General features: G+C 39.6%; 1 pseudogene; it reads left to right on the forward strand.

Annotated features, from left to right (window-relative positions):
• Nucleotides 1-3,980: 3,980 nt before the first annotated feature.
• On the forward strand, nt 3,981-4,948 carry LOC111547117 (annotated as a pseudogene).
• Nucleotides 4,949-7,670: the final 2,722 nt, after the last annotated feature.

The following is a 7,670-nucleotide window of genomic DNA, read 5'->3' on the forward strand; positions in this document are numbered from 1 at the left end:
GCCTGAGTCAGCCAGAGTTAGGGCCAATGACACCTCTTAATTTGCACTCTTTCCTATGATGTGATGCTGTGCCATCCAAATCAGACACAGTTACCTCTAAGGTGTCCTCAGTGTCATCATAGCCATGACACAAAATCATAATACACCTTCCCAGACCAATTTTTCTTTCAGTGCCTAAAAGTGGGGCAGGGAGATTATTCTTATTAGAAAGTAAGCACAAATGTACATCAGAAAATTCAAACAGATTTTTAAGATAAAACATTAGTCTTCAAAGAAATTATAGGTTTCCAGGGACTATTTTGAGCTTAGCCCTATTACCTCCCTGAAAATGAATTTACTCCCTTCCATCATAAGGGATTCTTAGATTTAAAAAAAAAGAAGACCTTATGCTTTGGTAGGCCTAAATAGTGATCTCTAAAGATATCCAGGTCCTAATCCCCAGAACCTGTGAATCTTGCTTTATATGGCAAAAAGGATTTTGCAGGTGTGACTAAAGATTTTGAGATGGCATATGCTTATCACAGCACTATTCACCATAGCAAAGACATGGAATAAACCCAGCTGCCCATCAGTGGGGGACTGGATAAAGAAAATGTGGTACATGTACACCATGGAATACTATGCAGCCATAAAAAGAATGAAATTATGTCTTTTGCAGCAACATGGATGCTGCTAGAGGCCACTATCCTGAGAGAATTAACACAAAAACAGAAAATCAAATACAGCCCGTTCTCACTAATACATGACAGCTAAACACTGGGTACATATGGACACAAAGATGGGAACAGTAGACAGTGAGGGCTCCAAAAGAGGGGAGGGAGGGAGCTGAGGAAAGGTTTGAAAACCTACCTATCAGGTACTATGTTCACTACTTGAGTGACAGGATCATTAGAAGGTCAAATCTCAGCATCATACAATATACCTATGTAACAAACCTGCACATGTATTCTTGAATCTAAAATAAAAAATAAATTTTAAAAAATTAAGACATTGAGATGAAAGATTATCCTGGATTATCTAGATAGACCTTACATGTAATCATAAGTATCCTTATAAGCGAAATACAGGTGGAGTTTTGACTACAGAAAGGAGGTGAGGTGGTGATGGAGGTGGAGATTGGAGTGATACAATCTGAAGATGGAAGAAGGGGCCATAAGCAAAGAGATACAGATGGCCACTAGAAACTGAAAAGAGCAAGGAAACAAGTTCTATTCCCAGAATCTCAGAGGAACCCTGCCAACACTTCGATTCTAGCTAGCCCAGGAAAACCCATTTTGGACTTCTGACCTGTACTATAAGAGAAGAAATCTGTATTGTTTTAAGCCACTAAATTTGTGGTAATTCATTATAGCAGCATCCAAAAACTAATATACTTCAGAAATAAGAGCGCAGGTCACTGAGTTCAGCAACTTACACTATTATTACGAATGGTTTTACTTTGAACCACAAAGAACATAGGATATTTGGAGATAATTATTTTATCTCCTCTCCATTAAAAAGTATTCCATTAAGCCACAAGGCATGTTTTCCTCTGACTGCCTTCCAGGCACTTGCTCATATAATTTCCCCTGCCTAGAAAGCTATCCTTATCCTTACTACTTTAGGTATTATGGTAAAACCAATAAATAAAATCTCCATCAATTGAGATGCTTGATGAGGTTAGATTTTCTGTCCCTAATAAGTTTTAGTAATTGGAAAGAGCAAAGAAAAGATTTCTAATCCCACAAAAGTAGGAGATTTTACCTCCAGTGCCAGTCTTAGATTTTTAGACTGTATGATCTCAGGGGCACCAAGCTGTCTTTTCTAGTGGCCTGCTGTTATACTATAAATGCATACTGTTCACTGGGGATTTTAGTTCTGCTTCTCTAGTGGCCCCCAATAAAATGAAAATTATATTTAAAAACCACTCTCAATCATTATCCCAAATTATAAATCAGTTTTAAAATAGGCATACATTTGCTCAGATCTCTGATGAATTATCAAAAAAGTGAAACAACTGGAACTTACATCAAAGAGTTAACTGGAAAATAGTCAAAGAGGATCCAATATACCACTAGTGGGAGACCCTGAAGAAGAAAACAAGAGAAGAGGAGATCCTCAGGGAAACAGACAATATTACAAATTATAGTTCAAAATAGTTTTTCTGATACCAAAAAGAAGTGGTTTAAAATGTATACTGAAAGAACATGCCATGTACCTGGGAATATTGACCCAGAAAGACCAAAACCAAGATATAGTCTAGAAAAATTATTGTTTTTAAAAGAAAAAGTTATTTGGATATCTAGGCAAACAGAGCATATACTCAATAAGGAAAATTAATTATCCTCAAATTTTTTGACAGCAATTCATTATGCCAGGAGACATTAGAGTAGTATATTTAAGATATTCAAAGAGAGAAAATGTGAACTAAGGATTTTATATGCAGAAAGTCACAAACAGCTACTAACCTGCAAAGACTCAGAGAATATTGTTCCCATGAGCCCCTCCTAAGGAATCTACTAAAGAACAAGTCTCAGATTGGTATTGCTGGTAAATATAACTATATATGTAATTAGGAGTTAAAAGGAAGAGACTGTAGTATATACTGCCTGTATGATTCAAAATGAAACTATAGTACACTTATAAAAATGAGGAAATGATTAGCATATGGAAAAAAGTTTTATCTGCTTTCAGTAATAAAAATGCTTGTTAGAGTACTAGTACTAATATTCTGAGAATATTTTATATGTAAAGTAGAAAAAAATGCAAACGCTAATTATGGGATAGTCTATCATCCCCTATTGTCCTTAAGAACTGTGCCTTCAAAGATTTAGAGGAGCTACTGAGGTAATATAGAAGATGTTAATACCATGCAGATCCAAATCTTAACTGGAAGTATCAGTACAACCTCACGAAGCATTTGTGTAACTCCAGCTCTTTTGATTAAAGAGACTTAGAAACGAAGGCCAATCCAATAGCAATGAGTTTCTCTATATCAGATTTGGTCTTCACATGACATTTCCCATTGAGCTAAACCAGGATTTCTTGAACAAATGACTGATTTCAAGTCTGAGGCAAAGTGTGTCCATAATGAGCTTATGGAGTGTGTCCATGATGAAACTGTCAAAAACTACGTGGGTCATGTCAAACATGACTCCATCTCAAAAGAGTCAGAAGGTACCTTGAAGAGGGTTCCATTGGCCAAAGACTTGAGCTTTGCAATAGATTGCAACCCATCAAATATGTATAAAACCAAGAGTTCATAATAGCATATATATGTTTTTTAATTGGTCATCTTCCAAAGAAACAATAATCCAGTTTGTTATTTTAAAACTAGGTAAATAAAAGGAAATAAATATTTATTCTACTTATTCTATATGAACTGTAGTACTGGGAAAGAAAAATAGATGAAAGGAGGAGTATTTCTATAAAAGTATCTCAGATAATAAATTAAAACAAACGATAGAATTAAAATTTTACTATTTTACTATTTTTCAACTCCCAATGAATTAATGAATGTAGATACTGAGCATCTACCTCAACTAATACCAGAAAAGAGCAAAAAACAGACATTATATACCTTCTGATGAAGACACAAGACCCAACACCACCTAAAATCTCATTAAGGGATCCAACCAGTGTCAGATCATACCTCTCGATCCAGGTCTCAATTCGCAAGAAATACAAAAGCGGTTGAACTGAATCATTAATGAGCAGTCAAATATCCAGACTGCAGGAAACCTGACAAGTCAAATAGCCCAGGTTTGTCAACAGATAAATTATAGGAAAGAGAACGAGGTGGAGTGGAAAACCATAGATTAAGAGAGACCTGAAAATCACATTAAGTTAAAAATATATATATAAATATATTATATATTATATATATAATAATATATATATATGGGCAAGACTAAACTATACAGTTTAGGGATGCATACTTGAATAACAAAATCATAAATAAATGCAAGAAAGTAGGCCAACTGCTGACTGCCACAGCCAGGATGAGCCTCATGGGTCCCCTCCTGGGCTCCAGTGTGATCGGCCAGAAGACTTTCTACTTCTTCTTCTCCCCTAGCCTCCCAGGAAGTGACATGCCCAGAGTCCCAAGCCCACTGACCTGGGGACCGGTGTGGCTGCCATAGCTGAGGATAGTGGGCATGTGGTAGCCAGCCCTGCCAAGAAGGACCAGGCTGGGCAAGGTGAGCCTGGGACACTGCCCTCCTCACTACTGAGCAGAGTAGTTAATCTGTGCCCAGAGAAACATGGCCACAGCCCTGCTCAGACTCACACCTACAACATGGACGTAGGCTTTGGTGAGATTGGAAGAAGCACCTCAGCAAAGAATTTGGGAAACCATATTTTATAAAGCTCATGTGATCTGCTGCAGTAGAAAGCAAGCATTACACTGTTTATCCTCTCCCACACCAAATCTTCACCTGGACCCAGATGTGTGACATAAGAGATATGAAAGATGTCATTCCAAGACAGGATCCATATCATGGACCCCACCAAGCTCATGGATCTCCTTTTGTGTTCAAAGACCTGTTCTACCTCTGCCCAGTTTGGAAAACATTTATAAAGAGCTGTCTAAAGACACAGATGGCTTTGTTCATCCCAGCCATGGAGATTTATCTGGGTGGGTCAAGCAAGATGTTTTACTCAATGCTGTCCTCACTGTTCCAAGCCCATCAAGCCAATTCTCATAAGGAGAGAGGCTGGGAGCAATCTCTGCTAATGCAACTGTGTCCTGGCTAAACCAGAACTCCAATGGCCTTGCCTTCTTGCTCTGGGGTTCTTATGCTCAGAAGAGGACAGTGCCATGGAGAGGAAGCGGCGCCATGTACTGCAAACGGCTCATTCCTCCCTGTTGTCAGCGTGTAGAGGTTTCCTTGGATGTAGACACTTTTCTAAGACCAATGAGCTGCTAGAGAGGTCAGGCAAGAAGCCTACTGACCGGAAAGAGCTGTGATCCTCAACTGAGAGGTAGTCTGTCTCCATTAATGGTTATTGAGAAACTGCTGTTAAAGTATTTGTCAGGTATGAAGTCTAATTGAAATTTTTCCTATTAATTTTAAGTATTCTGCATGAGGATGAAAAGCTTCTGTAAAGCAGCCATGAAACAGGCTGCCCAGGAATGGCAACTTTGTCCAGGCAGACACAGCAAAGGCTATCACTTGACCAAATGACTTTCTCTGCAACACAGCTTTGGCCTAAAATACACAATTTTCTCAGAAGACAGATGGGGTCAAATACTCCCTTGCCTCTCTTTACCTCCCTTACCCGTATGGCTAAAGTGGGGAGATATGCACCTTTAGGTACAGCCATAGTTCGGTGCCGGATGCTCCCTGGTTTTGCCTGGTTAGACTTCCAGTTACAAGGTATTGGGGCATGTTTGCTTAGAAAGGCCTCCTTTTCCAGACAGGTGCGGTGGCTCACCCCTGTAATCCCAACACTTTGGGAGGCCGAGGTGGGCGGATCACAGGGTCAAGTGATCGCGATCATCCTGGCCAACATGGTGAAACCCCATCTCTACTAAAAATACAAAAATTAGCTGGGCGTGGTGGCGTACGCCTGTAGTCCCAGCTACTCGGGAAGCTGAGGCAGGAGAATCACTTGAACCCGGGAGGCAGAGGTTGCAGTGAGCCGAGATCTCACCATTGCACTGCAGCCTGGTGACAGAACAAGACTTGGTCTCAAAAAAAAAGAGAAAAGAAAGGCCCCCTTTGGCCAGCCCAGGTAGCCATTCCAGTCTCTCCAGGTACACTGCTCCCTTGATCTTTCAAGGAGTGAAGAAAGCATGAGGATGTTAAACAAGTTTCTAGAAATCCAGCCCCGAAATTAGGGCTTAATTTCCTGATTGTAGTAGAGGTGAAGGTTTCTAAGGGATATTTGGGGTGAGCCTGAACAGATAGACAGGGGCTGAGAGAAGTGAGCTGGCTCTTGTAGTTACTCTTTGGGTGTTTTGTGGAACACGCAGTTAAATTTAAACAAGGAAGAGGAAAAATGGGAATTCTTTTAATGGGAGGGGATGATTTTCTCCTAGAGTTATCCTGAGTTTGGATTTCTAAGGCAGCACAAGCTGCCAAATGCTTATTTTAATGAATTGAAATCACTTTGGAATATTTTTTCTGCAACATTGGAAAGTTTTAGTTTTTAAAAAACACTTATGCAGATATATATATATTTTTCCCAATCCTTGTTTTAAGAGACAATCTTTATTGGATCTGCCCCTCCATCCTTGATCTTGTTAGCAATGCCATTTTTGCTCTTAGCTGGGTTAGAGTTACCAGTTGCACGGGGTTTGGTAATAAAAGACTGTTAAAGTTTAAAAAAAAAAAAAGTGATTACTATAAAAGTCAAGATAATGGTTACTTTCAGAGGGAGGGAGGGATTGTGTTGGCCTGGGACATGTAAAGGGGTTACACAAGTAGCCAGCAATTCTATTTCTTGATGTGGGTGGTAGTTAACAATGGTATTCACTATATAATTCAATAAGCTAAACATTTGTTTTGCTTGGTTTTCTATATCTGGGTTTAATTTTACAATAGAAATATTTTCTTGAAAAAAAGTTAACTGCAATGGTTACTCACTTGTTCTTCATCTTAATTATTTAGTCTTGATGAAGAAACAGCTCTCCCCAAAGCAAAGGCTAAGTCTCCTTTGGCTTCTGAAAGAACTAGGACATAATAATCAGTGCCAGCCGCGTGCTCTGGCTCATGTCTGTAATCCCAGCACTTTGGGAGGCTGAGACGGGTGGATCATGAGGTCAAGAGATCAAGACCATCCTGGCCAACATGGTGAAACCCCGTCTCTACTAAAAACACAAAAATTAGCCAGGTGAGGTGGCGGGTGCCTGTAGTCCCAGCTACTCAGGAGGCTGAGGCAGGAGAATCGCTTGAATCTGGGAGGCGGAGGTTGCAGTGAGCCGAGATCGTGCCATTGCACTCTAGCCTGGCGAAAAAACGAGACTCTGTCTCAAAAAATAGTAACAATAATAAGCAGTGCCAAGTCATGACCAGTGAATTAAGCACACGGGAAAGCTCATGCAACTCGTGTTGAATGAATCTATGAATTAGTTGACAGATAAGGCAAACACCCATAGCCTAAGTCATTCTGCATACTTCTGCTAGATGCTTCTCCCCAGCTAGAAAAACCTTCAAGAATCCTTCATTACCTGCAGGGAAATCTTATGTTCCTCAGTTTCATGCTCCAGCCTTTTTTCCATAAATCAGCATCAACCAACCTTTCCAATCTTACCTTAGCTATTTTCTCAAACACTCCACTTTAGCCAAACCAGTCTACTTTCAGATTTCTATTTCCTAGCCTTTGTCATTTCTCCTATCCCCCATGCCTTCTCTCGTAGGCTTTCCTCCTTCTGTCTATGCCCACAAACCCTACTCATTCTTTAAGGCCTGATTATTTTTCAGAGCTTAAAGGAGACTGAAGAAATTTCTCCATTTCTTCTCTAAAGTCAGTCTTTATTATCTGCCACGTTGTGCTTTCTGATTCCTGTGAACTTCAACAATGCCTATTACCACCACTGGGCACTTAGTTCTTGCTTGACCTGATATTTTGAAAGAACATTTTATCTTTGTTTGGAGTATGCAAATACACTCTACTTTTTTTAAGCCTGGAGTTGTGACTGACACTTTTTCTGAAATTACTATAGAAAGCCTACAACATTTTGTGCA

Source organism: Piliocolobus tephrosceles, chromosome 4 (assembly GCF_002776525.5).
Source record: "Piliocolobus tephrosceles isolate RC106 chromosome 4, ASM277652v3, whole genome shotgun sequence".
NCBI classification, from domain to species: Eukaryota; Metazoa; Chordata; class Mammalia; order Primates; family Cercopithecidae; genus Piliocolobus; species Piliocolobus tephrosceles.